Source organism: Panthera pardus, unplaced genomic scaffold, assembly GCF_024362965.1.
Source record: "Panthera pardus isolate Hobbes unplaced genomic scaffold, ASM2436296v1 HiC_scaffold_24, whole genome shotgun sequence".
Lineage (NCBI taxonomy): Eukaryota > Metazoa > Chordata > Mammalia > Carnivora > Felidae > Panthera > Panthera pardus.
The window spans coordinates 27,880,179-27,901,723 of record NW_026526810.1 but is presented as its reverse complement, the minus strand read 5'-3'; positions in this window follow the sequence as shown (position 1 = coordinate 27,901,723).

Genomic DNA, 21,545 nt, shown 5'->3' with positions numbered 1-21,545 from the left:
ACACACACACACACACACACTGTGGCTGGGGCCAAGGAGGTTCCAATTCTGGTTCTACTTCCAACCAATTGGTAGAGGCTACCAGGAGTGTGGTACTGAGGATGCTGTGTTGACAAGGGGTCTGAGATCACTTCCGGCTGGGGGGAAGGCATAGGCGATCAACTGGTGATGCCTGTCAGTAAAGGTGTGGGCATCTGGGGTCGTGCAGGGCATGGGGCACGAGGGCTGAGAGCAGCGTGGCCTCTGTGGTTCTTGACTGCCCAGCACTCGTCCCCCACCTCCGGCTTCCGCCTGAAACATTCCTCCAGGAGGCCCTCCTGACTGCTCTTCCTACGTACAGCCTGCCTTCTCCTTTCCTCTCTCTGGACCCACCCAGCCCGCCTGGCTCCCCTGGCATTGACATTCTCTACTGTCAGCCCAGCTGCTTCCAGCCAGAGCAGCTCTTGCTACTGGAGGGGAAGGGTTTGGGGCACGCGGCACCAGGCCCCAGCATCTTCTCCCGGAGCCTCATTACGATATTGTCGATATTCCCCGCGAAAGGGCATCTCTCCCGACGCCTTCGCTTTTTTATTAACGTGTGTGAAGGCAAGTCAAGCCTGATTATCATGAAGACAATTGCTGAAATCCCTCCTGGAGAAGGCTCATCCAGACGGTGTAGGCGGTTTAATTTCAGAGACCCATTAATTGGCAAAATTGCTTAAGCAGCTGCTCTTGGTGTCATTTCAGAACCGCTTTGTGAGAAGCAGAGAGGAGGAGAGAGGGAAGGAAGGAAGTGGGCCTCTGGGCAGCCGGCCTGCCCAGCCCTGGGACACAGGGCCACCACTCAGGGTTCCTATTCGCCACAGGCAGACAGATAGGGACACACGCTCCGGCCCTCGCTCCGGCCCTCACTCCGGCGTTGGCCTGGCTGCCCCCTCCGCCCTGCTCCTAGCCAGTCACTTGGACTTGAGACTCGCAGGCCCACACCACCGGCCTCTCTGCTACCCCTCCCCCCTCCAGCCACTTCCGGCCAGTAGCAAATTCCCATTCATTTTCAATATCAGGTTCAGAGCGCTGACTCCACCAGGAAGCCTTCCCAGGTTTGCTTCCCTAACACCAACCTCCTCTTTCTCCCTACTACCTTTGTTCCCTCAACTATCCACTGGTCCCAAGGCAAGAGCGCAGCGTGGACAGGGTTCGTGGTGTCTTTACCCCTCCGCTCCCCGCACAGAGAGCCTGTTATAAAGCATGGGTTGAATAAAGGTTGCGGTTCCGCAAACATGTGCCAGGCGTTGTGCTAAGGGAGGAGCGTGGGGCTCGTTTCGGGCAGAGAGAAAGTCTGACGTGTCGTCAAGGGATGTCGAGCGGGGCGATTCTGAGAAGGACGCGGTGCCCCCAGCTCACAGTTGGAGAGAGCTTTGCAGGAGGAGAGTCCTGGGACTGGGGTTTAGAAAAGGCACAGAGCAAAGTTGGTGATTATTCTGACACTAGAGTCTTCCAGAAAGATAAATGTATGTAGACACATACATATATATTCTGGACAAGTCCCAGGACGAATGTACTTTTAAAACAAATTATTGAAGCGTAACATGTATGCGGTAAGGAGCATTAACGTTAAGAAGAGGCCACACTAAACTCTCAGATTCGTATCCACCTCCTAACTTCCACCCAAATCAAGAACTAGAATATTTCCGGCTCCCCAGAGAGCTCCCTAATGCCTACTCCCTCCCAGGCGCTGATGCCCCGGGAGTAACCCCTTTTGCCACTCACCACAGATTACTTCTGGAATCGTAGAGAGGAACCTTTCAGCTCTGGTTTTGTTCACTCAACCTTATGGCTACAAGACTCATCCATGTTGTGTGTAGCTATCGGAGCAAATAGGCCTTTAATGAATGCCTCGCGTGAACCCAGTTCTGGCAAAGACTTCTCCTTACCTACCGCACATCCATTCCCCCCTCCTTCCTTTCCTTCTAAACAAAAGTCCAATTCAGATAGGAAGGCAATAGGCACAGCTGAAAAATGACATTTCTCAGGCTTCCCTGCAGCTGAGGGTAGCCAGGACAGTGGAAGCCGTTCAGCAGAGCTTCTGGGAAGCTCTTTATGGGGGACTGAGTCAGCCACGAGGCCTCCCTGCTCCCTCTTGGCGCCTCGTGTGTGAATGTGACTGGCGCTCCGGTGGCCATCTTGGGCCATGAAGAGACTAGGGAATAGGGCCACGTGATATGGATGGTCGAGCAGGAAGCTTACTGAGCCTGGATTCCTAAGAGCATCCTGGAGCCTCCTTGTGAACCTGGGACTGCCTGCAGGCTTGCTTAAGCCCCTGGTACTCGGGCTTTCAGTCAGAAGCAGGAGAACCTAACCCTAATAGTTGGTGCACCCGTATTGGTGCATAAGAGCTCCTCACTGCATACTGAATAAAATTCAGATTCTTTTCGATGGCCCACATGGCCCTGTGTGATCTGGCTGCTGGCTCCCTTTCCAATCCCTTCCTCCATTCTCTCCTTTGCTTTCTATTCACAGGACCCCTCTTTCCTGTCCTCAAATACTTGAGCTCTTTTTTTTTTTTTTTTTTTTTGCCTCAGGGCCTTTGCACACACTATCCCTCTGTCGGGGAGCACTTTTTACAACACCCACCTGGTTTCCCCTCCTCTTTCCACTGCACCTTAAGCACTTCAAAGAGGCCTTCCCTAAGCACTTGACCTAAACTAGATGCTCCTGGTACTTTTCATCTTGAGATATATCACACTTTGAAGTTATAGACGCAGTTGTTTATTTCTTCAAAGCCTGTTCGTTTCCACCGCACCCTCAGTTCCGTGACGGCAAAGGACTGTGACTTTGTTCTGCTCGCTTTTGTGTCCCCAGAGCCTACCACAGTTCCTGACACATGATAAGTACTCCATAAATATTGTTGAATGACTGAGTAAACGGATGAATGGAGGAATTTGAGGGAAATACAAAGGAGACTATAGCTCCCGGCCCTACAATGAAGGAGACCGCCGATCTCTGCTCTGCAACAAAATAAAAGCCTTGACATATAGAGGATACCAAGATGAACAAAACAAACTGAGCGCTATGGGACCAAAGCTAAGCTAGGGGACCCCAGTGGGTGTCAGGGACTCGAGCAAACAGGCAGTGTTCTAAGAATCCAGAAAAGAGGAGATGGGTGTTCCATCTGTAGAGGTGTGGCCGGTTACAAAGGAGGCCACGATACATTGTAGCGCCTCCCATCCAGAGGTAGAATCTAGAACACCACCGCTTGCATCTGGGCTGGCCTGTTACTTCCTTCCACCAAGAGGGTGTCATAGACGTGACAAGGAGCCAGTGCCAAGCCTAGGCCCGAAGGGACCTTGCAGATTCCACTCTTGTTCCTCTTTGAACACGGCCGCCACACGAACAAGTCTGGGCTAGCCCGCTGGAGGAAAAGAAATCGCATGCAGAGAGGGGCGGGCCCCTGGGTGGCTCAGTCGGTTAAGCGTCCCACTTCGGTTCAGGTCACGATCTCGCGGTTCGTGAGTTCGAGCCCCGCGTCGGGCTCTGTGCTGACAGCTCAGGGCCTGGAGCCTGCTTCGGAGTCTGTGTCTCCCTCTCTCTGCCCCTCCCCGGCTCCCACTCTGTTTGTCTATCTGTCTGTCTGTCTATCTCAAAAATAAATAAACATTAAAAAAAAAAAAAAAAAAAAAACCAAGAAATCACATGAGGAGAAAGCCGGGCGCTCCAGCTGCCCACCAGATGTAGGAGCGCGGCCATCCGGAACCAGCCAGCCCCCAGCCACCCCATCAGAGGACGGCAGACGTGTGAGCAAGCAGGGACCCGCAGAACTAACCCGCAGACCTGTGAGCCCAACTAACTAACTTGTTTTAAGTCACTGGGTTTGGGTGTGGTCTCTTCCTCAGCTACGGATACCTGACCCAGGTAGGCACCCTGACATACTAGACAGGTGAGAACCTACGAGAAGTGTTTGGGGTTAAGTGGAGAGGATAATTCTTGGGAAGCTGATGTTAAGCCTGCTTCTTCCCAATAATCCCACTGAGGTGTGTATATATGCCCCAATTCCCACAGAAAGTCCTTCTGTGAGTCAAAGGTCCTCCCAGACGCTTCTGGTCGGAAGAGAGAGCCAGGAGTGCCAGCCTCCAAAACGCTTTTTTCCATTGCAGTTGTGTGGCCGGAAGCAAGCTCCCACCCACGCCTGCCCCCAGGCTCCCATCAGCCAGTGGTGGTGTCACTTTCAGCCCCCAAGTCCTTTTGAAGGTTACAAGCGGGCCAAGGCGGCCAGTGAAACACCAGAGAGACCCAAGCTGGGATTTAGAGAAACGGGAAGTGGCAATGAATCCTTGGAAGAGCTACCCGTGATCTGGAACAGAAATACTGGCTCAGCGTTGGGGGCGGACGGGGTGGGGCGGGGGGACGGCGTCCTATGCCACCCCCAAGCGGCCATGGCCTTCCTCTGAGGGTCTTTTCATGCAGACGCTCTTTGTCCTTCCCTGGCAGAACCGCAGAGGCCCAAAACAAAGTGACTTTGATCTGCTGGGACCCCGCAGTGAGGAGGGGACAGCAGAAACTCTGCCCCTGCCCTTGCCACCACACCGATCACAGTGCCACCCTGTGAGCCAGAGTGACGACCGGTGTGGGCTCCTGTGGCCCCAGCTCCAGGGTGTCAACACCCCTGGTCATTTTCTCCATCACGTTGGGACGGGGCCCTGCCCCACATCACAGGGACAAACAGCCAGCAGATACCCCGGCCTTTGCTGCCCCCTGACTGAACTGGTGTGCCCCCACAGCACACAGCGCTCCTGTCAAGTTCAAAGCTATGGTCAGTCCCTGTCTCCCCCAGCCCCACTCTGGGCAATGAGACGCTGGCCCACAGTGGGGGCACCACCACTTTCCCATCCCCAGGAAGAGAGTGAGCACGCCCACCTCTCCCCTGCCCAGCAGCCTGCCGGTGAACACAGCCCCAGGGGCCACGTGGGCTTCAGACCCCCCCCCAACTTAGGAAGACGCACACACTTTCCTGGCTCCTGCCCACGTACCCGTCTCAGCCGAACCCAGTGACCAGTACTGCCCCCCAAGGATAAAGGAGCAGGTGATTGGGACTCAAGTCCAAGGTCTATTACTTGCTAGCTATGGGATCCTGGGTACTTTGGTCAACCCCTCTGATCCTCATGCGTAAAACAGACATGCTACTACCTACTATCGTCTTCAAAAGGTGGTTGGAAAGATTCAGAATGAATGTTTGAATCAGATAATGTATCTGATCACCTTGGTCAAAGAGGGTGTGTTGGCTCTCGATGCCACACTCTCCCGTTTGTTTGTTTGTTTTTATGTTTGTTTACAGGGAGAGAGAGAGACAGAGACAGAGCATGAGCAGGGGAGGGGCAGAGAGAGAGGGAGACACAGAATCCGAAGCAGGCTCTGGGCTCCCAGCGGTCAGCACAGGGCTCAACGCGGGGCTCAAACCCATCAACCGTGAGATCATGACCTGAGCTGAAGTCAGACGCTTAACTGACTGAGCCACCCAGGTGCCCGGCCACACTCCCCTGTTATGACTCCCTGCCTAGGATTATCCCTGAAACTACATTTCCCAGGTTCCCTTGCATGCTGGCTTCCCATTGCATCCTGCCAATGGGACACCCTGGTGGGAGACTGGAAAGCAGGGGGGAGGAAGAAGGCATTTGACTGGTCCTGGCACTGCCTCCAGCAGAGGCAGGGGCCATGTGCCCGGGAGCAGCTGCGGTCCTAGGGGCTCCCAGGTGGGCCACAGACCCCAGGACAGGGGCAGACTCCTGGATGAGGCATAAGAACCTTCGTTTCCTTGTGCCCTCTGACCCATTTAGCCTCCTGTATCCAATTCCTTGCATTAAATCTGCTGGAAACATCTAAAGCAGCTCCTATCTCCTGCCTGGGCACTGATGGATGCTTCGGACAGCAGGTGGCCTGCATCTGGAGGGTTGCTCACTTACTCTGTGCATCCTTCTCTGAACCTTAGCCCAGGCCCTCTGCGGTGCCAAGAACGCCCCAGCAGCGTCCCACCCCCCCACACCTACTGCCTGAACTTCTGATCAGAACCCAGACTTGGGCCTCAGTTTACCTTAACAGATCAATGACTCGAAACCTTCGCCCGTCCCCTCTGTAAGGGGCTCGGCTCTTCTGTTCGAATTACCTCCCCATAGGCCCTGACGGGGCCCCAGTATGCCTCAGCCCGCTCATTCTCCACCACTGCCAGGGACTCCCGGCCACGCCACGAAGGCAGAATCCTAAAGTGTGTACAAAGCAGAGAAAGGGATGGCTTCTCCAGGCAGCTCAACCCAGAGGTGACCCCGGGGCTGAAGCAGCCCTGTAGAGATCTAGACTCTAGCCTCCCTTCTTCAGAATGGCAAGATAGTATTAGGCCCATTGTACGGACGGAAACATGAGTTTCAAAAGAGCGAAAGTGACTCGCCCATGGCCTTCTTCTGGAAGAGGCTCTCATCTGACATCAGCACTCACCACTTCCCTATTTTAGGTGCTAGGGGGTTCCACACACCCCTCAGCTACACAGAGCCCTCAACTCAGGCTGAGTCCCACCCACTGGGCTTTTCCAATCCTGAGACCCCAACACAACACAATGTCTGGATCCAAAGTCTGTCGAGTGCCATTGTCCACCAGGGAATTAAGACGCTCATCTGTACTAACGTGTTGGAGAGCGGATGTGCCCTCTGTTCCCTAGAAATGCATTTGTTCTTAGCGGATCTCTACCTCCCACCGTGAGGTTGTGTCCTCCCCACCCTGGGGGGTGCCATTCACGTCCTTGTCTGTGGGAGCAGCCCTCCCCCACCCCCTGGGGGCATGCAGCGCACGTTTAGACAGTGGTCCTGCCTTTCCAACGACAAGGTTTAGTCCAAAGGAACACGTTGGTAGAAGGAGCTCATGACTAGGGGTCAAGAGACCCGGGTCCGATCTGGAATCTTCTACCAGCCACTGACCCCCTCTCTGTGGAATCTCATTTCCTCCCAGAATGGTCAGGTATGTCTGTGCAAAGCTGAACACCTACAGATACACTTTGTCACTCAATCCCGTCGAAGGCAAGGCAGGCGCCCTCTCTGCAGAAAGGCAAGGATAGACGCCAGAGAGCTGAGGACTTGTCCGGTGTCCTGTGGACCGAGAGGGCCAGGGCCCGACCTTGGACCCAACTCTCAGGCTCTGTGTCTAGTTCCGCCACCCTCACTTGGGCACCGGCCGCTTCCTCGGCTGTGAGGTTCGGTTGGTGCCCGAGTGGCTAAGCAACGGCAATCTTGGGCGGCATGGAGGTGTCACAGGGCTGCCCAGGTGCACCGGCTGCCTCCCCATCGGGGACCCCTCTCCAGCTTAAGCTCAGAACTGGCTCTACAAGGTAGCAGGTGGAATCCCAGCATTTCCCTCACCTGCCTGGGCCTGGCAAGCAGAGCCTGAGAACAGACGTCGAGCACCTTGTTCTTGGCACAAACGACGGATTTGTGGGTCCCCTTCTAGGAGCCGCACTCACTCCCCCGGTATACGGTGTTTCAGCCCGTCCCGAGCTAGTGAAAATAAACAGTGTCATTATCCCTCCGCTGACTGCCACGCAGTCTATTTATACCACTTAAGACACAGGATAAATGGCTTCTCGGTTTCATAACGAAAGGAATATTTCATTTTGCAGAGCTGAGGAACTGTTTATTGAGCATAAAAACAACATTTGTACTGTGTTTTGATAATCAACTGATCTGGAAGTCGGTTTGTTTAGACGGAGACTTGCATCCGACCCATAGCCTCTTCTGAGGTTGGTGCGGGTGGAGGAAAGGGGGGCCCGGAGCCTCTGATGGGGAGGGGGGCGGTCTCAGGGCCCCCAAATGTCCTCTCCCCTGGCTGTGTTAACTCAGGCGTCCTCACAGCCCGTCCCGTAGGGGCTGTAATTATTCCCCCCGAGTCCACACGCGGGGAAACCAAAACACCAAAAAGCCAAATGGCTCCACCGGGTCACAGACCCTGCAGGGGGTAGAGCCAGGATTCACGGCACGCGGACCGGCTCCAGAGCCTGCTCTTACCCGCTGTGCTGGAGGTCTGGTCCCAGCCTCCGAAGGGTCTCGATGGCGGAAGGAATACACCAAGAGGAGGGAATCCCAGCGGGTCCCCTCGTTCAGGTTCTCCAGGGCCGCTGCTTTTTTCCAAAAATACCTCCCATTCACACGTTCCGCTTCCACGGCTCTGTTCTGTCACAGACACTCTGGGAAAGCCAGCTGTCCTTGCCGCTGGCTGTGACCTGCTTCCATCCCCTGCTGACGCGGGTACCCCGTTGGGATCTCTACTCTCTCCAGAGGCCAGTATCTCCTCTACTGATGCTCTCCTTCGCCTGTTAGTACGGACTGAATGTGTCCCCCACCAAGTTCATACGCGGGACCCTAACTCCCGACGTGATGGTTACAGGTGAGGCATTTGGGAGGTAATTATGCCGAGGTCATGAGCGTGGGGACCCATGATGGGCTTAGCGTCCTTATAAGAAGAGGAAGAGACACCAGAGTGCGCACACGCTCTCTTTCTCTCTCTGTCTCCCACATGAGATCACAACAAAAAGGGAATTGTCTGCAAGCTGGAAAGACAGCTCTCAACATGAACTGAATCTGTTGACACTTTCATCTTGGACCGCCAGTTCCCAGAGCCATGAGAAATAAATGTCATTGTTTTCTGCCACCTGGTCTGTGACACCTCGTTATAGCAGCCCGGGCAGACTAATACACCTGCCATCGGGTAGGGGGGTTAGGGTAACACCTGTAGACTCTGGGCCCTGCTACGTGCTGAGCATTATGCCAAAAGCTTCTCACGAGTTATCGCTTATCTTTACAGGAGCCATGGCAATCAGATATACCTTTCCCCGGTTTAGACATAAGGCAACAGGGGCGCCTGGGCGGCTCAGTCGGTTAAGCATCCGACTTCAGCTCAGGTCACCATCTCGCGGTTCGTGGGTTCGAGCCCCGCGTCGGGCTCTGTGCTGCGGATTCTGTGTCTCCCTCTCTCTCTGCCCCTCCCCCACTCACTCTCTGTCTCTCTGTCTCTCTCTCAAAAATCAATAAGCATGAAAAAAATTAAAAATAAGGAAACAGTCTCAGGAAAGTCAACAGACTTGTCCAAGGCCACACAGTCGGTGACGGGCAGAGCAGAAAGTCAAGAGCAGTCTTGGCGACTCCCTGGGACTCTCTGCGGCGTCTCCTCTCAAAGACTTCAAGGCTGAGGCCAGAATAGTGGTTGTGCTGGGCTCCCGACCCCTGGCCCTCCATTCCAGAAAAGCACCTAACTTCCCTCTGAATGACTCAGTCTGTCTTGGGAGTAGGTTGAACAATGATTCCCGAAGATACCCACATCCAAATCTTCAGAATCTGTGAATGTATTTTATACGGCAAACGGGATCTTGCAGATTTGATTAAATTAATGATGGTGAGACGGGGAGATTATCTTGGATTACCCCCAGGTGGGCCCTAAAGGTAATCACAAAGTGCTCTCATCAGAGGGAGATCTGACCACGGAAGAGAGGAAGGCAATGTGATGACAAAAACAGAGGTTGAGGAAATGCAGCCATGAGCCAAGGAGTGTGGCCGCCTGGCTGGAAGAGGCAAGGAACAGATTCTCCTCTGGACCCCACGAGGACCCGGATATTCTGACACCTGGATTTTAGCTCCATAAGACTCATTTCTAACTTCTGACCTCCAGAACTGTAAGCATAAATGTGTGTTGCTTTAAACCACCCAATTCGTGGTGATTTGTCACGGCAACAACAGGAAACTACGTGGTCCTATAAAATCCAGTCTTCTAGTTTGGTCCTGACTTCAAAACTCTTGTCCTGTGGCCTCCATACACACTCTGGCATTTGTTGGTACCCCAACATAGGATCAGAAAACTCCATGGCTATTTCTATAGTGTTACCCCTGAGAAGAATCCCAAAGTTCAGAGAGGGGAAGCGGCTTGCTTAAAATCATAAGCTAATGATGGGGAAGATGAGATTTGAACCCAGGACCTGTGGCTTCCAGATGAATCCTTGGTCCCCTTCTGTAGACTCCCCCACCTCTTTAGGGCAGTCTAAACCTCTAAGGCGGGAGAAAGCAAGGGTACCTGTGGGATCTCAGTTATGTCCCGCGTGTGTGTGTGTGTGTGTGTGTGTGTGCGCGCGCGCGTGTTTCTCTTTGTGTTATGTTGTTTTGTTGGCTGGTTGGTGATTTTATTTTGTCCCCACGGCAGACCATAGGCCTGTGGCGCAATAAGGAAGAGAACATTATTCTGAGTTCGAATCATCATTGCACCTTCCAGTTGAGGACTTTTTTTTGGCGAGAAAGAGGTAACAGTAAATGTTCGCTCACACGAGTTCATGTTCTTCCTGGGCATGGTCCTTGCATCCAGGCGGGCCCATGGGACTACTGCTGGTCAATGGAATGAGGTAGAGGTAAGATTTACCACTTTCAGGCTTGGCCTTTGCAACCTCCACAAGCCACCCTTTTTATGTCTGCCTTGCTCACTGGCAGGCTGGATACAGAAGATCCCAAGGAAGATCTGGAGGGAACTGAGGCCCTGGAAGGCTACTAGGCTTGGTTAGCAAAGCTGAGTAGAGTAACGTAAGCCAAGTGAAAAGGAGTGAAATACCTGTAGAGCCATCAGATGGCAAGACCCACATTGGACCTTGCCTCGGTGGTACAACAAATGGCCTGTCGGTCTGGGAGACCACTAAGTCCAGGACTGGGCTTCCTTGGTCCGGCCTGAGTCCGTCCTGGTGGCATTTTCCTGTCCACTGCTCTTGAGGGTCTCCTAGTGACGACAAGTGGATCTTACAGAGGGGGCCAAGCCCTAGGGGAATGGGTGTGTCCCTGGAGGAAGAATGGGGGAGGGGGGAGAAGAGAGACTCTACCTCTAAAGCAAGAGACATGGCAGGGCCTATCCAGGCAAAGGCAAGGAATCAGGCCTGTCTCCACGCCATCACTGTCCTTGGAGGAAGTACCACCCAAGGCTGTGGGAAGTAGATCCAAGCCTAACGGGGTCTCGAGGGCAAAGGGCCAGTAGACATAAGACAATATGTTCACCCTCCCAGGAAGCCTGAGACATGGGAAATAAAAACAATATACTGGGGAAGGTCGAAAGTGGTACACTTTATCAATTGCAAAACACGTTTTTTTCACCTGTTGACATTTTTTTTTTTAACGTTTTATTTATTTTTGAGACAGAGAGAGACAGAGCATGAACGGGGGAGGGGCAGAGAGAGAGGGAGACACAGAATCCGAAGCAGGCTCCAGGCTCTGAGCCATCAGCCCAGAGCCCGATGCGGGGCTCGAACTCACGGACCGTGAGATCGTGACCTGAGCTGAAGTCGGCCGCTTAACCGACTGAGCCACCCAGGCGCCCCTCACCTGTTGACATTTTGGAAATCAGAACGCATCTTACACCCAAGAGCACATTGCGGCATAGAGTAGCAAATGCTTTTTCCTTTCCATGGAACCTAATATAATGCCGTGCCTCGGATCGGCTGAAATGCAGTCGAGATGTGATCCCAGTCACTTTTTAAAAGAACGCTCCTTTGTTCAACTAGAAATTTGAGGGCGTCGTTGAAGCTTCTAGGCGCACGTGAAGATAATAGGAGCTGCTTCGGATTCTGTGTCCCTCTGTCTCTCTGTTCCTCCCTGACTCGTGCTCTGTCTCTCTCTGTCTCAAAAATAAATAAACATTAAAAAATTTAAAAAAATATATGTATATACGGGGAGCTGAATCCCTAAGTCACCACATGGAGGAGAGCACCCAGCATAGCAAATTTCAGATTTACAAAAAAAAAAAAAAAAAAAAGCCAAGCTTGCAGTATTTCAGAATAGAACGACTTATGCGGTACTGGGGCGCTGAACATTAGAGATGGAATCTTTATATGGCGGTTATCTTTGGGTGAATGGCTAGGACATGACTTCTACACAGTAGCCACTCGAGAGAGAGTTGTTGAATGAGTTACTCAGAGACTAGTACCAGGGAGTGATCTTTCTTCAATTCTGTTTCTCTTGTGTTCTGTGTCTCTCTCGTTTCCCCCCTTTCTTCCTTCCTAATTTTCCATGCTACAGATTCACGGGAGAAACTCTCAAAATTTTTAAATATTTAAAGAAAATCCTCGGCCCGCCTTTCAAGTCTACCTCCTTCCCGTGCCCCAGCCTTTCTCTGAAAGCACAGAAGTAATGTCAGTAACTGTTTCCAAAATGTGAACACTTTTGATGCGTCCGGGCCAATGCTCAGGCTTTCCAGGCACGCTCTAGCATTGTGTTAACACTTTGCTTGTGGCTCTTAGCTTATACCCTTCCTTGACTTTCAGTCACTTGTCTGCTTGCGAATCTCTTAAGGCAGTGATTAGGTTTTTAACTCTCTGTGAACCCTTTCCTCCCTGCACCTAAGGCTGTAACTAGCATTTAACGAGTACTTACATGGTTGAGTTGATGATAGGATAATGGGTGGATGGATGGATGGATGGATGGATAATTAATTCAGTGGCTGGATGGACAGCTGCATGAAACTATTTACTTAATTTCTTGCTCTTACATCACAGGAAACGGGTCAAAACAGAGTTTCCCTATGACAACAGAGAGTTCGAGGTCACCGAGGCGAGGACAGATTTCACGAGGCACAGCTAACTTACTCGATGCTGCAAATGGGTAAAAATGATCAAGTCCCTCCAAAGTCCAGAAAACCGAATGGGTGTCTGCCTCTGGCCAATACGCGTGATATATTCTTATTAATAAAGCCAGAGGAGTGTCCTCAAATTATCCAAGGAATACATTTGCCCACCCACAGCGATGGGGGAAGCAATTACTTATTAATAAAGCAATAGCTAAATCTAATTATATCCCCATCAGAGGCAGCTGGTAATAACACCGGGCTGGTCCTCCAGAGCTCGGTGACCTCGCTGACCGCAAATCAAAGTTTAAACCATCCGTCAGCCTCCAATACCTTCCCAGCACACCTACCAATTACCAGCACCCTGGTGCCGCTGTCTGCCAGGGGTCAGAGGTCACCGCAAGCACTGGATAGCTGGGAGCTGGCATGGGGCTTTAGAAATCTCATTATCCTGTTAACCATACATTTATCTGACAAGATAAAAGAGACTAGGTGACCAAGCTATCATTAAAGATTAATAGAAAGTATAAAAAATTCAGCTGCAACGAGCATTGCTGTTTAGGGTTTGTGATCGGCATGACAGGGTTATTAATCAGGGAGCCAAAAAGATTTAGGTCTTCGCTCTTGATAGTCTCTATTTTTATTTTTAGTTTTGAATTTTTTTTTTCCCCTTCTCTGTGTCTCAAGTCACTTCCTCGTCTCCCACCACCCCAAACCGGAGGTCAGAGGAGACGCCTGCTAATTGGCTCCCCCGGTTTCAAATCATAACCCGTCGGGCCAATTATAAGATTTGCCAAGACTCAGAGGTGACACGGTGGCGGCAGAGGGACGCCGCTCCCCGGGTACAGCCCCTCCTCACGTGCCCAGCCTGTTAACCAGCGGGGTCCATCAATACGTTTGTAATTTAACGCGGTCCTACAAGGCACACCCAAGCCCCCAGATGCTTTCTCCTCATCCATGGTTCCGTTTCAGTCTTACAGGAGAGAGCGCCAGCCCACAACTGCCGGCAATCAGAGGGCAGGCTCTTTTTAAGGCTCAGGGATTCTTTTTATCCTTTCTGGTGCTATCCCTGATTGCCCACCCACCCCTACCACCCTGCTTCTTCACGGCATCTTCCTTTACCTTTCCGATTGTAAATCAGTGTCCCTTTCCCACGCGGTGCCATAGGAGTGCTCTCAGATGACAGCTTGGCCGCCCTCCCCCCCACCATGCCCCGGGGCCAAGGTAGGGAAGCCAGGAGGATGAGGTGGTGGGTGGAAAACGGTGCCCAGGGCACTCGAGGGGCTTTCCCCTGCCCCGTGGATGGCAAGTTCAACGGTCTTCAGAAGGTTGCTCAGGAAGTGAGGTGACCACTGCCCTGGAGTCAGGGCAGCAGTGAGCAGGGGACGCCCATCAGGTCTGCAGAGTTTTTGGAAGGCAGCTGCCCCCAACCCCGCCAGCTGGGTGACCTCAGGAAAGTCAGCAGGCCTCTCTGAGCCTGCTTCCCAGGCTAGGAAATGGGGACAACCCCCTCCCTCTCAGGGTTGTTTGAAGATCAAAAGGAATCCTTGAGCGTGGTCTCTTCTGTTGTAATCACTTCTTGCCTTGCTCCTGCTTCCTCCGGGTTCCATTAAAGCTAATCTGATAAATCAATTAAGGATAAAATTCCATTGACTGGCCTCTGGCTAACTGCCAGAGTTCAAGGACAACGTTTTATTCTTCTCTGCAACTATCTGCCCCCCCCAACACCACTCCCTTCTGCAAACACACACACACACACACACACACACACACACGCACGCAGGAAGTGAGTTCTCAGGGAAGTGCGGAATGCCCTCCCTCTTCTTCCAGATCACAGACACCGTTCATGCCCCCATGGCGTTGCCAGCACGTGCCCCAGTAAGTCTCCGTAAAAGAATGAATGTCTGGCCAGAAGGGCAATCCAAGCCTCCTGCTAGGAGAAGAGTCAGGTCAAAGACGGTTAAGTATAGCTGACAATCTGGCCCAAGAAGCCAAGGAAGGTAAACTGGAAGGAAGAATCAAGAAGAGAAAGGACAGGTTGGTAAGAGGAGTGCAAGCTGGGTCAGGGAGAACGGCTTTAGGACTGAGCCCTGTGGAGACTCAGCCTTTAAAAAGGTGTGACTCCAGGGGTGCCTGGGTGGCCCAGTCAGTTAAGCGTCCAGCTCTTTGAGTTTGGCTCAGGTCATTCTCTCAAGGTTGGGGAGTTCGAGCCCCGCGACAGGCCCTACGCTGACAAGGCAGAGCATGCTTGGGATTCTCTCTCTGCCCCTCCCCGGCTCACACACACACACACACACACTCTCAAGAAAAACATAAGTAAATAAGCATTAAAAAAAAAAAATGTGACTCCCGCCAGCCATGTGGCCTAGCGCTGGGCATGGTTTTACGGCATGGAGACCCAGCTGTCGGCTGCAGCTGGGGGGGCATTGTCCTTCCCCCTGGAAAGCCAGGTTGGCAATGCGAGACACCAAAGGTGGAGTGGGGGGGCGGTCTTCGAGCAGGGGCATGACAGGAGGAAAGTGACATTTCAGGGACACACGTCTAGTGATGCTACACAGAGCAGGAGAGAGGAAGAAAGAACGGAACTGGGACACGAGGGAGAAGGCTGAATCCACGACAGTGGGGCCGGGACGTGAACGGAGAGACGGGGAAGTGTCCTCACTCCCCACCCGGACGCAGCCGGACAGCCCGGGCAGCCCAGCCCGCTTCTGGCTTCCTGTCCCCATGTTCCAGCCAGAGCCTGTCCAGCAGGCCCCTCCCGCCCCATGGCAGACGGAAAGGAAGAACATGGTTTCTCCTTCCACCTCTCGCCTCCACCCCCTCTGACAGCCCAGAGAGCTGTCCCGTAGGCGGAAACGTGCCCCTTCAAATTCGGGGCCGCACAAGCCTCCTCATTTACTAGCTGATTTACTAGATGTGTATCTAATGCATAGTTACGTGTTAAGCACTTGTTCCCCAGAAAGTAATTTTCCTTTAAGCCACAATGCCTGTTGGTTGAAGATCTTACATTTGGGAAAGGAATCCAGAGTAAGACAAAGACCCCATGACTGTGCATGGCTGGCCTTGCAGACAGACACGGTGCCAGCTTCCTCAAAGGTGGACACTCATAAAATTCCTCCTGAAAGAGTCTGGGGCTAAGAAAGGGGTGCGTGTGTGTGTGTGTGTGTGTGCACGCGCGCGTGACAACGCAGAAGGAAATTAGTGTCTGGACATCCACCCTTAAGCCTCCACTTGATGTATCCATTTTACAAGCTAAGGAAACTGACACTCAGAGAAGTAAAGAAACTTGCTCAAAATCACTCGGCCTGGGTCAAAGTTCAGAGTCAGCTCGGTCTGTGCTGAGAGGGCTGAGGAAACGGAAGTACAATGTTCCCCCCACCCGGTGGCATGGTTAGTATTTTCTCAGATCCATTTGTAGACCTCACGATCATCGCCTGAGCGCCTCCCATCTTGGGCGTTGTGGTTGAAACTGCACCTATGTTATCTACTGCAATGCTCGAAACCTTCCTGCCAGGAGGCTTATTATTCCTGTTTCAGAGATGAGACCGTTGAGGCACTAAGAGATTAAGTGATTCCCCCAGGAGGAGCTCAATTCAAATCCAGGTTTCTTTAAAGCCGTTCCCCTCCCCCCACCCAGAAAATAAATTTCCTTGAAGCAACAATGTCTATTGTCTGAAGATGCTACCTTAGGGAAATAAAAACAAAGCCCAAGCTCTTAACCACTACACAACACTGACTTGTTTCATTATGACCCAGTTTTGAGCCTTGGGAGTTCAGAATCGAGGTAGACGGGGAAACCATACCCACGTGAAAACCAAAGTTGTCACGTGATGATCTATATGTAAAGGACAGCAGCTACCCTATCTCATCAAAACTCATATTCTATCTTCCCACTCTGTCAGTTTCTGGGTGTCTACTGCCCTGAGCTAGCTTCCCTCATGGTTGCAAGATGGCTGCCACAGCTCCAAATATCACACACAGTCCTGATGTATCCAATGTAAGAAGAGAAACCAGTTAATTCCTGTGTCTGTCTCTTTTTTCCTTTACTTTCCCTTCCACTTATTTCGTGTAATTTCTACCATACCTGTCTAACCTTTTGTCTGCATTATGTATGGAGACATTAGAAAGATGTTTACCTAATCTTCAAAATGGCTTTCGTACTTTAATGCACAGCTTGATTTTTTTTTTTTTTGTAATGAACATACACACGTCACTTTTTAGGGACAAAAATGATAAATTTGGGATTCAAAAGAAACACAACAAAACAAATCTTACTGTGTCATTCGCCCGCTGACGACACACCCCTGTTGACAAGACAAGGGACAAACTCTTCAGCAGAGTTTATAAAGCTGCCTATGATCGGGTGTCCATGGTTGTCCCACGGGACACCGGTCCTCAAACAGGCTGGTTGTGTGGGTGCTTCCATGGCTCAGGCTGTTCCCTGCGCCCGGAGGGCCTCCCATCCACTGCTCGCCCAGAGAAGGTCCTATCCTGCCTCCAGGCCCAAACCGAACACAACTGCTCCTTTAAGCCTCCCCAGGAAGCTCAGTCAGAAGGTACGGCTCACCCTGTCCAGGGCCCATGGATTTGTATTTATTCTTCTATCTTAGGACGTTGTACCAACTGCCTCTCCAAGTGCTTAGCTTGGATGGTACATTGAAGCCCTATTCCACTTCCTCTCAAGACTGATCCTGTGCATCTCTTCCAATCAGGTCACACTGGGACCTTGACAAGGGCCATGGAGGACATATTGATGCCACAGGCATTGGCAAATGCTACGATAGGGTATTTTATCTCCCCACCCCCTACCCCGGGGGAAATCTGGCTGTTAAACATTTACCAGCCCACACCAGTTCGGGTAGGGATCCTTCTCTTCCACCTCCAAATCAATTCAGTGACGTCGGTCTTACCCCCCCACCCCACCCCCTGCCGAGAGCACCAGGCACGGCGCTCTGCTCAAAGCAGGAAGGAGCTCACCGCTAGAGAAGCAGCTTCTGGAAATGCCACCTAAGCAGACCGGGCAATCCAGGAATTGACTTGCGTCCTTCCCAGCCCTGGGCGCGGCCTGGAACTTCTGGAGGGTTCCCTGCGGTGTTCCTAGAGAAATTGGCCCCACCTGCTGGAGAGGGAATAGGGTTTAACAGGAACAAAGGAGACATAAAATAGCCCCGGGGTTCCCCAAATCTCTAAATCTCATACAATGAAGAGACTTAAGTGACTCAAAAACTGAGCCAGGCAGTTCGCCTGTTGGAAAATGCAGGGTGGATTGCTAAACCGGCCCAAGTAGCATTGATCCTCAGCTTAGGGCGGGGTCAGAGGGGTCCATCCAGTTCCCTAAAGCGCTGTCTGTGCTTTTCAAAGGAGATCGCAAGTCACAGAGGAGAGCAAGAGGCAAGCCTGGGCAGCGCTCCCTCCTGCGGGATCCTGAATCCCCAGACTCAGGGATCCTGAAACCCCAGACTCAGCTGGGGCCTGCTACAGGCCCGGGTCTATGCAAGGTCTGTGCAGGGCACGGTGGCAGGCCGGAGGTCCTCAGAGAACTGACAGCCATGACTGGGTGACAGTCATGGTCACCGAGACTCAGGAGATCGAGGACAGCGTCCCTCCCGCCGAGAGGCAGGGGCTGAGTCTTGCTCAGGAGTGTTCCCCACCACAGCACCAGGTTTTCAGGTCATTCTGAATCATGTCCGTTGAAATAAATCCAAGTTCAGGTCCTTTGCCCTGAACTCCTGTAGACAAGACCTTCTCTCCCTGGGCCTCAGTTTCCCCATACAGACAATGAAGCGCCTCAGCTCTATGAGTTCAGGGATAGCCTTCCCACCCCATTTAGCTTTGTCACTTTATGTCTCTGGGCACGTTTGAGCCCTGCCCCCCCCAAGCACCCCAGCCTGGAGCTGCCCCTGTGCGAACCTGTCTCTTTCCTGCCAGTGGGGACAGACTTCTCCCTGGAGTCCACCCAGCTGGCTGGGAGAGGTGCCTGCCTGTGGGAGCCAGCTGAGTGATGAGAGGACAGGGGAGCTCAGCACAGGTCCTGGGCCACTCACCCTTAGCCAGTGGCTTCCTTGAGTGGGAGGATGTCAGAGGCACGTCAACACCTTGGCCGCCACTCTTTAGGGCCAGCGAGGCAAGGAGAGGGCTCAGGGGGAGCCCGGGCCCTGCAGAGCCAGCCTGCAACAGACGGGAGCCCAAAACAGGAGGGACCCTGCACCCCACCCCACAGCTTTTAGGGATCTGGGGAGAACGTGGGGGTGGGGGGGGCAGAGAAATTTCTTTTCCTGCATTTTCTGCCCACGAGACACTTTATAATTTACCTCCTTTCTTTCTAACAGAACTCCACGAGGCCCCCAATTCTCAGATGAGGCTCAGTGAGGTGGCATGTCTTGTCCCAAGTCACTCTGTCCCCCAGGACAGAGAGCCTTAGGGATCACAGTTCAAAGGTGCTGAGCACCACACTCGGAAGAAAACAAGGAAGAAGGTACGACCCACACACTTGCTGCCATTCCAATTTTTACGTGTAAACGGCGGGCTCTGCCCCTCCGACCCCGACTGGGGGCACTGAGGTCTGGTGGTTCCCACATGGGGCAGCTGAGTCTGGGAAGCATTGAGCTCCCATTCGCGTGAGGTCCGGGGCAGGTGGGGGTGGGCAGGATGATGTGATCAAACCCCCAGGGGAAAGCCAGCTGGGGACCCAGGCTCTGGGCCAGCCCCCACCTGGGGCCACAGCCCCACTGGAGACTCAGCTCAAGGCACGAGAGCTGGAAGTCCCACTCTGCCACCCTCTGCCCTTCTCCATGCCCCTCCACCGGCCTCTCTGCCCAGGCTTCACTCCCACCCACTTTGAGCCCCCATAGAAAAAGGGCCCCCGCTCCCTTCTTTCCTCCCAATATGGGCTTGAGGTCCGTAAGAAATTGCCACAAGGACCCACTGGAGTATAGCCCCAGTGTTAGCAAAGTAGAAATAGGCAACCAGAGGTTAGAGGCTCCACCCACCCATACCTGCGTGTGGCTCTTCCCTCAGAGGGCCCTTCTAGAAAGAAGGGAGACAATGGCCCCAGGCGAACCGCCCCAAGTTCAGTTTTCCTGTCCTCCACAGGGCACGGGCTCAAAGAGGTTGGCTAACTTACCAAAGTCACCCAGGGGGTATTGGCCGGAACCGAAATCCGAGCCAGCTGCGTGGCAAAGCCTGTTTCCATCAGATCCTGCACCCCGGTCACTGCTGTCCAGAACGGACCCCAGCCGCATGGGGTCCCGCCATGGGTCATCTCTTCTCCCAGACTCTGCTGACCCCCTTCCTTCTCCCCAGTGAGCATCTGGCCCATCTCAGGCATGACCTTGGGTGCCTTCTCAGCCCCGGGGACAGCCCTGGGTCACACCCCCCTCCCTTCCTTATCCCCCACCCTCCACTTGTCCAGGGGTCCTGGCTGCTTCTCCCTCCATTTCCATTTTCAAAACCTGTCCACGGAGAGCCTGTGGAAAGTCAGGGACTCTTCTTGGGGCTGGAGAGACAGAGGTGGTGAGCTCCCAGATCCCATGGTCTATATTCTTTTCATGTTTATTTTATTTTATTTTTGAGAGAGACAGAGCATGAGTGGGAGAGGGACAGAGAGAGAAGGAGACACGGAATCCGAAGCCGGCTCCAGGCTCCCAGCTGTCGGCACAGAGCCCGACGCGGGGCTCGAACCCACGAACCGCGAGATCATGACCTGAACCGAAGTCGGACGCTTAACCGACTGAGCCACCCAGGCGCCCCCGCGGTCTATATTCTTCTTTCGGGAGGCAAGTACACGAACAAATAAATAAGATAGCCCCTGACAGCGGGCGCTAAGTGCTGCGAAGATACAGGGAAGTGAAGTGAGCCTGTCCAGGCTGTCCGTCAGCCATCCTGCACCGCATCTCTGCCCTCACGCGACCTTGGGGAACGATGATGGGAGGAACAGGGGCAGGGACCAGGAAGACCATGCAGGAAGAGGCTCGGGCCAGGCCCTTGGAGTGTGACGTTGCGTTAGACTTACATCCTCACTGTGAATGACAGAGATCATCTCCGGGCACAGAAGACAAAACTGAGGCTCCCAGAACTTGCTCAGAGACACGGGAGCCCGTGCGGACTGCACCAGAACCCAGCTCTCCGGACTTCCCGCCCAGTGCTGTTTCCAAAGTCCACTGCCTTCCAGGCAAGATATGAGACTGCGGCCTCCCCCCCCCCATATTACCTCATCCCCCAGCCCCCTAACCTGGGACAGCCCAGCCTCCCCTCCCCTCCCCCGCCACTCCCAGCCCCTGCACACGGCTGCAGCAATGGCTAGGGGCACAGACAACCCAGGAGTTCCAGAGACGAGCCCAGCAGATAGCGCAATCCCTTGAGAAGGGGTTCATGGGATGCTGTCTGTTCGGTTCACGCTTGCTAAAGTGGTCTCAGACCGGAACCTTCTAGCTGGAAGGGGCCCTCGAATTTAATCCACATGTAATTATAAGATCACACGCCACCATGGGGACTGTGAAAGCCTAGGAAGGGGTGACAGGAGAACATGAGATAAGGGGGAAAAGTTATTATTTTCTGGGGGTCGCTGAGGCAGGAACAGTGATCTGGCATTAAACAGGGTGGAGGGGTGGGGAGGAGAGGACACAGCAGAAGGAACGATCAGTAGGAAGGTGCACGGGAAGTTCTAGAAGCCACGGAAAGGGTACTGGGGCTGAGCTGATATGGCTTTGCAGCAGAAACAGGGGTGCCAGTATTGCGGGTGGCTGCCACACCGTGCAGAGAGCTATGGATGTGATCAAGCTTTTGGGAGACGCCTGGGTGGCTCAGTCAGTGGAGCGTCTGACTTCTCTTCAGGTCACGATCTTGCGGTTGCTGAGTTCAAACCCCGCATCGGGATCGCTGCTGTCGGTGCAGAGCCTGCTTTGGATCCTCTGTCCCCATCTTTCTCCGTCCCTGCCCCGCTCATGCTCTTT